This window comes from Pteropus medius, unplaced genomic scaffold (assembly GCF_902729225.1).
Source record: "Pteropus medius unplaced genomic scaffold, Ma_sr-lr_union100, whole genome shotgun sequence".
NCBI lineage: Eukaryota > Metazoa > Chordata > Mammalia > Chiroptera > Pteropodidae > Pteropus > Pteropus medius.
Window position 1 is genome coordinate 31,528,000 of NW_024354500.1, and position 8,686 is coordinate 31,536,685.

Genomic DNA, 8,686 nt, shown 5'->3' on the forward strand with positions numbered 1-8,686 from the left:
CAGCCTCTTCCATTTATGATGATACAATAATCATCATAGCTACTGTGTCTGAGTGCCTGCTCTGTGTCTAGCTTTGTGCTAGGCAGTTTTTACGTCTTACTTAAGCTTCACAGCCACCTTATAATGTAAGTCCCAGAGAAGTTCAGCAACTTTCCAAGACCATAGACCAAGTAAGTGGTTGAAAGGAAGTTTGCATGCAGATCCGCCTGGCCCTGGAGTACCTGCTGTCTATTTCAATAGCAGAGGAGGGTCAAGGGATGGGGAGAAATTACATCGCTGTTAGACTGTATATAACAAGGAAACCAGTACAGTGAGAGGGTGTGTGTGGAGAACTCCCAAGTTCTACTTTAACTGAGATCACTTATTCACAGGGATGTAATTACCTAGAAGTAACTGCTATTTCCCAGTAATCTAAATGCTTGCTCTTCTCCACCCCTGTTTACAATTGCAAAGGGACAGTTGTTTTAAATTCCATTATTTTTTTAATTCAATTGTTTTTCCTTTCAAGACTTTGTTGTCAAATTTAAAACCGTAATTTAGTTGCATTTGTTATTCCCAGAAGACATCATAGAGATTGGCTTTATGATAAAGCATCCTGTCAAGTGTGAAACAAGCAGACAGAAGAGTCATGGGATTGGAAGAGATGCTGGAGTTCATTGAATTAGATGACACGCCCAGAGACACGTCCACCCAACCCATGAGGAGGGACAGTCCTCGTGTCTCCAAGTGTGGCCCCAGAACAGCAGCGTTAGCAGCCCCTGGGAGCGTGTTAGAAATGCAGTCCCAGGTCCTGCTTTAAAACTGCTGAATCAGAATCTGCATTTTAACAAGATCCCATGTGACCTGTATGTTGGTTGAGGTTTTTGACATGAACTTGTATTATTACTCATCTTTCCGAACAAATGCAGTCTTGTCTCCCCACTCAGTACACCATGCTCCCCAGGTGTGAGAATGCCTCTCTTTTCACCCTCAACTTACTGTTTATATCATGGACATCATTAAACATTTACTTTAAGGGCAACCTCAAGGCTCTGGCTCCAACCCAAACAAATCAGACACAAAAGGCATTCAGGAGTAGGGTTACTAGATTAAGCAAAAAGCAAAGATAAAACACCAGTTAAATTTGCACTTAAGCAATGTACAGTTTTCTAGTATAAGTATGTCCCTAATGTTGCATATGTCCTGTATTTTATCTGGTAACCCTACCCCAGAGGGGGCTGCCCTGTCCACTGCCCCTCTTCCTGCTTTATGTTTAAGATAACCTCACTTGCTTCCAGTGGTGCTGGCTTTGGTTCATGCTCTCTTCAAACCCTATGTCATGATTTGCTTTCTCTCTTGCACTGCAAGTGAGAGGCATGCAATGAAAACAACATAAACTCTGGGATCTGGCCAGCTGGATGACTAAGCAAGTTTTATCTTTCTGAACCTCTGTCTCCTTTTCTAAGGGAATTTGTACTTTCAAAGCCACAAAGATATCACGTGGCACAGAACACATTTGCTTGCCCAACATCCTTGGCTGCCCTTGGTGATCATTTGATAACTGGGTCCTTGGGCAGCCCTGGCAGGCCTGGTCTGGTTGTCTTTGGGTTCATAACCCTTTCCAATATTAACTCCAGAGAACTGGATATGAACAGTGTACATGATACAAATCAGCGCCATCCTCACACAACACCAGTTACTGTTCTTCCACGAATTCTGCTCTGACTCAGGCAGTTCCTGAGTTGCAAATTTAAAATGAGATCCTTTACTCAAGATGCTTCTAAGCAAAATGCGGTAATTATATGGTTGTTATTTTTGTAGCCGTAGCAACATTTTGTTTGAAAGGAAACAGTGTCTAACCATCATTAATCAGTGAATTTTCATTTTGGTGGTCTAAATTGCATTTCTAACTAAAACATGTTTGGGATACTATAAATTCCATGCATCTAAATTTCCCCCCCCTTGATTTCCACCTGCTTTGTTTGCTCCTTTTAACCACTACTGCTGACACTACTGCAGGTCAGCAGAGGCAAGAAGGCACATTCTATTCAAAAGATTTTTACCTATTGGTAACTCAGTGAGAAAAGACATTGAATTTTTCTGTAGTATTTTTTTTTTAAATGGGAAAAAGAAGCTGAAATTGATGTATATGTTTAATCTTTAGGTTCATAATATAAGTTGTATGCAAATCTGTTAATAGCTGAATAATCAAAAAGTTAAAGAACTGCCAGTTTTATGAAGTATGTTGCTTCTGTTGTCCAAGAGAAAGAGGCAAGGCTGCAAGGCAAGAAAAGCATTTATTCAGGGTCTTGAATTGCAATTTGAGAACACAGATTCTGGCAGCAAAAGCAGAAAAGTGTCCCATCCAGGGATTAGGTGCAGAGGCCTTTAAAATGGAAAAAGGGAGGAAAAAAAGAACATCCGGGCTACGTCGGTTGTTTGCCAAGGATTATGGCAACAAGGTGGAGTCACTGTTGTCATCTTCTTTCATGCTTCTAAAGTTTAATTAGACTTTAAAATCTAATTAGCAGCAAGTTAATCAGCCATTAATGTTGCACGTGTAGCTCGGAGATTGGGTTCCAGTTAAGGAAACAATATTTCAAAGTAATAAGAAAGAGAAGCTTGTATTCAAAAATTACATCTGCTTATTTTTCCTCAATAAAGATTTTGGTTTTGGTTTTTGGGTTTTCAGCTTGCTCTATTTTTGTTAGCACAGATATTTTTATCCATGTGTTTGTATTCTTAGTCTTTATCAGCTCATTTCTTTTATGCTGGTAGGTCTCTTTTACTCTCTGTACAGTTCCGAGCATTTTGTTCTCAGGACGAACAGAGCTCTTCTCCACAGTGTTTCAGTTCTGATATGGGAGAGATCAGCTAGTTGGTCTCAACTTAAAGGCCTCTGGGTATAGGCTGTCACAGAGATGTCAATTTGATTATTGAAGAGTTTCATATGGTTTGTTTTCAAAGTAGAACCTTGAAGCGAAAGAAGGATATGTTGAAATAAATGTTCTCTTTAGAACAGTTTATTGACATGAACTTGGAATTTTTAGTTCCTGTTGTAATATGAGAACACAAGTTGGATTTTAAAACTGAGGCAGAAGTGATCAAACCAGGCTATTGTTTGCTTAAGAGACGTCTCCCTCATGGTAATTTTAAAGCCTTCACGGTCATTTTGCATCTTTCCTTCTCTACATTTCTAGAAACTGCCAAACACTGGAATCAGTGGTTCCAGTGACCACTTTCAGTTTTCAGGCCTGCTAAACATTGATCTCAAATTTTCAGAACCTTCCCAAATGAACCTAATTTTCCCAGAGAAAAGAATTTGTTTCCTCCTTAAATGGGAAAGGTCTGGACTGTGTCATACTACATAGTTGTTCCATCAGTCCACCTTAGTCTTCTCCTGGAATCACTTTCAGATTCAAATTATACGCTCACCTAGCCCAAAGGAAACTTAGGAATCACCTAGTCCAAACTATCACTTCATGAACATGAAAACGAAGACTCAGGAAGGTTAAGAGGTCTGCGCAATTGAGAACCCATTTTACCAAGAGTTAAAGTCAGGAGTAAAACCTGGGTCTCTCAACTTCTTCCTACATTCCCAGGAACATGCACCACTGTGATTCTAAGGCCACTTCCCGCTTCGTTGACAAGAGGGAAACTGGGATCCCTAAGAGCTAATTTGGCTACAACGCCAATGTTTTTATGGTTCGTGGAATCCTTTAAAGTAGGGCTATTCCACAGAGCAGCGTGCCCAGGAAGCTTGTTAGGATGCAAATTCTTCATTATTATTATTAATAATAATAATGATAATATCACTGTTAATAGTAGTAAAATATAATAATAATAATAATATCACTATTAATAGTAGTAAAATACACATAACATAAAATTTACAGTTTTCACAGTTTTACAGTACATAGTGCAGTGAGTTTAGACACATTTACATTGTCATGCAACCATCACCACCATCCACCTCCAGAACTCTTTCCATTTTTCCCCAACTGAAACTCTGTCCCCATTTAAAAACAACCTGTTCCTTCCTCTTCCCTGGCCCCCAGCAATCACCTTGAAGTTTCTATCTGTATGAGTTCGACTGATCCTGGTACCTCATATAAGTAGTCAAATTATACAGTACTTGTTCTTTTTGTGACTGGCTTATTTAAATTGGCATAATATCCTGCAGTTTGTGTTAGGGTTTCTTTCCTTCCGGAATAATATTCCATTGTATGTATGTACCCACTTTGTCCATTTATCTATAGACAAACACTTGACTTGCTCCCACCTTTTGGCTATTGTGAATAAATGCTGCTATGAGCATGGGTATACCAGTATCTCTTCCAAGATTCTGTTTTCTATTCTTTTGAGTACATACCGAAAAGTGGAATGACTGGATAAAAGTGCAACTTCTTGGGCTCCACCTCGAAGGACTAATTCAAAATCTTTCTTTAAAGGGGCTCCGGAATCTGTGCTTTTATGGGCTCCCCTGGTGATTCTTGTTCTGAAGGATTTGCAGGAGAGGAGATGTGATGGCCTACCTCGGGCTGGAACTTAGATTTGCTTCCCTGATCCTACAGGTAAGAACTGACTTTGCTGCTGGTTAGAAATGAGGTGTGACTACATAGAATAATGAGGTGGATGTCTAATTCATTTTAAAATAAAGGAGGGTGGGTTCATAGAAAACTGAGACTGAAAAAAAAAATCGATTACTCTGCTTATAAAGGAAAAGTGTAGGGATAATTAAATGATAATAAATGAACTCTAAGAACTCCCTGGTAGATCCCGGATTGCAAAGCCAAACACCTAGAGTATTGGCATATGGGCCAATGAATGAAGCGGGCCAGGGGTTAGAAGTGCCTTCACTCAGAAAGTTTGTCATTCCCAATTTCCCTAGTTTTCTTGAAGTTTTACTAAAGGAGCTAGCTATCTGGATGTTTATTTGAAATGTCTCCATTTTCAGTGTTGGCTTCAATGCTTTAAAAATATTGGGAAGTCAAATGAAAGACTGGGAGAGATGTGGCCCATGGATGACCATTTAGAGCCTATCTCTTATCTTCTTTTACTAAAATAGGGAGAAATATTAATATATTCAAGAGCAGGCTCAAATTCCCAATATCTTTTCTAGCTCTGGCCTTGGGAAAACTGTTTAAACTTTCTAAGCCCCAGATTTCTCATCTGGAGAGTGAGGATGATGATGGCACTGGTGCAGGACAGGGTGAATCCCCTTGCATTGGAAGCTGAAGTCTCGTGCTGAGAGAGAGGGTTCTTGACTGAGCACAGAAAAAAATTCAAGTGCATGCCATGCCAGAGTTAGAGACACAAGGAAAGTTTTATTAGAAAAAGAATAATGCTCAATAGACAGAGTATGGTCTCCTCTAAGAGACAGAGAGTAAGAGAGACTGAGAGAGTGAGACCCTGGGTGTTCAGAAAATTTAGTTTATATATGATTCTCTGTCCATACAAACTGCACCCATATGATGATGATGATAATGATGATGATGGTGATGATGATATAATGATAAGGACCATTTCCAGTAATTATATGTCAACTGTCTTACCCGTATCATCTCATTTTAACCTTACAGTAACCTAGTGAGGTAAGTATTACTATCTTCAAATTACTAATGAAGAATTAGGCTCAGAGATGTTAAGGAAATCTCCAAGTTCACATACTTAATAAGTGGTTGAGCCTGGGTTTTGAGCCTAAACTCAAAGGCCCGCATACTTCATGTACAGGTACAGTAATTGATGTGGTACAAGTAGATACAAAGCTAATACAAGGTAAAGCAAAGTTAAAGCCTATGCCAGGCAAGGCCATGCTAATGTAGCTTCTTCTAAGCACTAAACAGTGAGATATAAAGCAATGCTGTGCCCTTATCGCTTAATGCTGGGCACTGTTAGGCTATGCAAATCTGTGTCAAGTTAAAGTAAGTCTTGCATCCTTTCTTCTTTTTATCTCTCCCTCCTTCTGTTTTATAGAGGAAGTTCTATTTTGTTTTATGTCTGTTCTCCTGATTTTAATTAATCTAATTTATTAAGAAATGATACTATGCTAAAATTTCGATATGTTTTAAAAGAAAGCTTATTAACCCACAATCTTGCAAATCCAATGCACATTATTTTTCTTGTTGTGTTCCTTTCTATCTTTGCCTGTGTACATATAAACCCTCATAACCATAATCATAGTGTAAAAATAATTGAGTATTCTAATTCTTTTTATTGATTGCCTATCTAAAATATTGCATTACCTTTTTCTAAATTTCAAACAGTATAGGCTTAACTTGTGAAAAAGACAAAATGTGCACACACACGCTCACACACACAACCCCTAATTCCACAACCCAAAGATAACCATTATTAATCATCAAAATGTACGTACTTTCATATTTTCCCACATATAACCTACGATGGAATGGAGTAAAAAAGGTGACATTTAGGAAGCCCTGTGATAAGGGCAAAAATGTAATGATCAAGACGTACGTACAGTGTTTTCTTACTTCCCGGCCTTGACCTAAGCACTTTACATTCAACCCTCACAACATACTTATGAGGTAGATATCATCGTCCTACTTTATAGGTGGGGAAACTAAAGCACAAAAAAAGGAAGTAGCTCACCTCAAGCTACACAGTATCAAGTGCCAGAGACAGCCTGGCTTTAAAGGCTGGGCTTGTAAACTACCTCACCGATACAAAACCAGGCTCTGACCCAGCCCTGGTCTGTGTGACCACTATGCAGAGAGAAGCAGCTAGATTGGTGAGAGAGTGGAAAGGAAATAGAAGATTCGTAGGGTGAGAGTGGACTCAAGGATGATGGCAGTCTTCTAGCCTGGGCAACAGTATGGATCAGCAGCATCAATCTGAGATTCGAAACCTGATTTCTGCTTGGGATTTGGTCAGTTTGAGTTGCCCAAGGGGCAGCCAGGTGAACGTATCCAGAAGGCAGATGTAACCGGGTCACGTGCCCAAGAGAAAGGTGTGGGTAGAGAACTCTTCCTGGACACTGGCCCCTGGAGTTTGGTTGCCAATTTCATCAAATTCTTCAGGCTGGCCATAAGGGAGTGCCGGCCCTTTGCCTGCCTTGGGGAGAAGTGGGCAGGGATGATGTCGTAAGAAACAAGGATGTGTGCTGCCTTCCCTGGGACTGGCTTCAGTGACCAGAGTTGGCCAAGTTGACGGGAACTTGCCTCATCTCATGAGTGAGATAGAAGCGTATTGCAGTATCTTCCCTTCTCCTTCCAGGAGACCCTCAGTGCTTCCTCTCTCAGGGGGCTGAACTGAGAGAAACCAGCTCAGAGCTGGGCACACAGCTTTGGCCCTGTTTCTCCTTCTTCCTGACCAGGTTACCTCATTCCAGATCAGCGCAGAATCTCCAGGTTTTTGCCTCTGACAGGCCACAGCTCATCTCCACAGCTCATCTCCACCTTCTGGTTCCTCAGTTCCCTCCAAGGCAGCTTCTCAGAAACCGAACTTGGTGTCTCCTCTTTCTCAGGTTCCTCTTCTTCCTTCTCTCCATTCCTCCCCTGGAGCAGGGCAACCTGGGCAGAATGGGTGTCCAAACAGCCACTAGGACTCATTCTCTTTCTTCCTTTCTTCTTTTCTTTCTTTTTTCATTTTCAGGCAAGGCAACCCTTTGTTGACCTCACAGATTGCAAGGACCTTGTCAGCTTACAATCCCTTTTTTATTTTATTTTATTTTTTACTCCTACAGCACCTAGTCTTCCTAGGTGGTCTCCCATCCAAGTACCAACCAGGCCCAACCCTGCTTAGCTTCCGAGATCAGACGGGATTGGGCTTCCTCAGGGTGGTGTGGCTATAGACTCAGGACTCATTTTTGACTGTCTCTCTTTGCCTTTCCATTGAATGAGGCACAAGCCTTGGCAGCTTAAGTCCCAATTGCCATGCATGTCTCTCTTATCCCATCCTCTTCCACTGCCTGAGGTCAGGCCTCATGATTCTTCGCCTCCACCACCCCAGTAACTTCCCAGTGGGTCTTCCTAACTGCAGCTGCACTTTGCTCTAGTTTGTTCTCTATTGTCAACCAGAGTGGTTTTCCTAAAGTGCAAATCCAAGTATCACTACCTTCTTTAACTCCTTTAGCGACTCACATGCCTGCAGCATGCCTCCTCACAGCCCTCCTCAGTCCAGAGCTCCAGCCCAATCACACCCCTGGGGCCGCCTGCCTTCCTCTTGGGCACATTGACTAGGCCTGCCTGTTCCTTCCCACCTGGCCACTCTCAGCTCCTCACCTCCTTGCGTCCCAGGGAGAGTCGGACTCTCTTCTGTGCCTCCCAGAGAGCCCTGTAAACCACTAGTAAAGCTCAAAGCCACTGTGCCTCCTCCACTATCCTGTGAGTTCTCGGTGTGCTGGTGTGGTCCTGCTGCATCCCCACTGCCTCATCACAAACGGTAATAACACCATATACAACTCCATGAACTTAGTGATGACTTATGTGTTCGAGTCTGGGGTCGGGAATTCTTCCGAATTCCACACACACTTTCATCTGCCTGGCATTTGTATTAATTCACCCATGTCTACAAAATATATTTATTCATTACTCAAATGCAATGCATGGACCTTGCTTGGATTCTGATGCAAAAAACCCAAAGAAACTTTCATGAGACAATGGGTGAAGTTAGAATGCTGAGTATGTGATGAAATTAAGGAATTCTAAATTTTAGTATGATTGGAGAATATTACTATTTATTTTTC

General features: G+C 41.3%; 1 pseudogene; it reads right to left on the bottom strand.

Moving 5' to 3' along the window:
• Positions 1 to 7,675: 7,675 nt before the first annotated feature.
• LOC120595086 (uncharacterized) lies at positions 7,676 to 7,794 on the bottom strand (annotated as a pseudogene).
• Between the last annotated feature and the right edge of the window lie 892 nt (positions 7,795 to 8,686).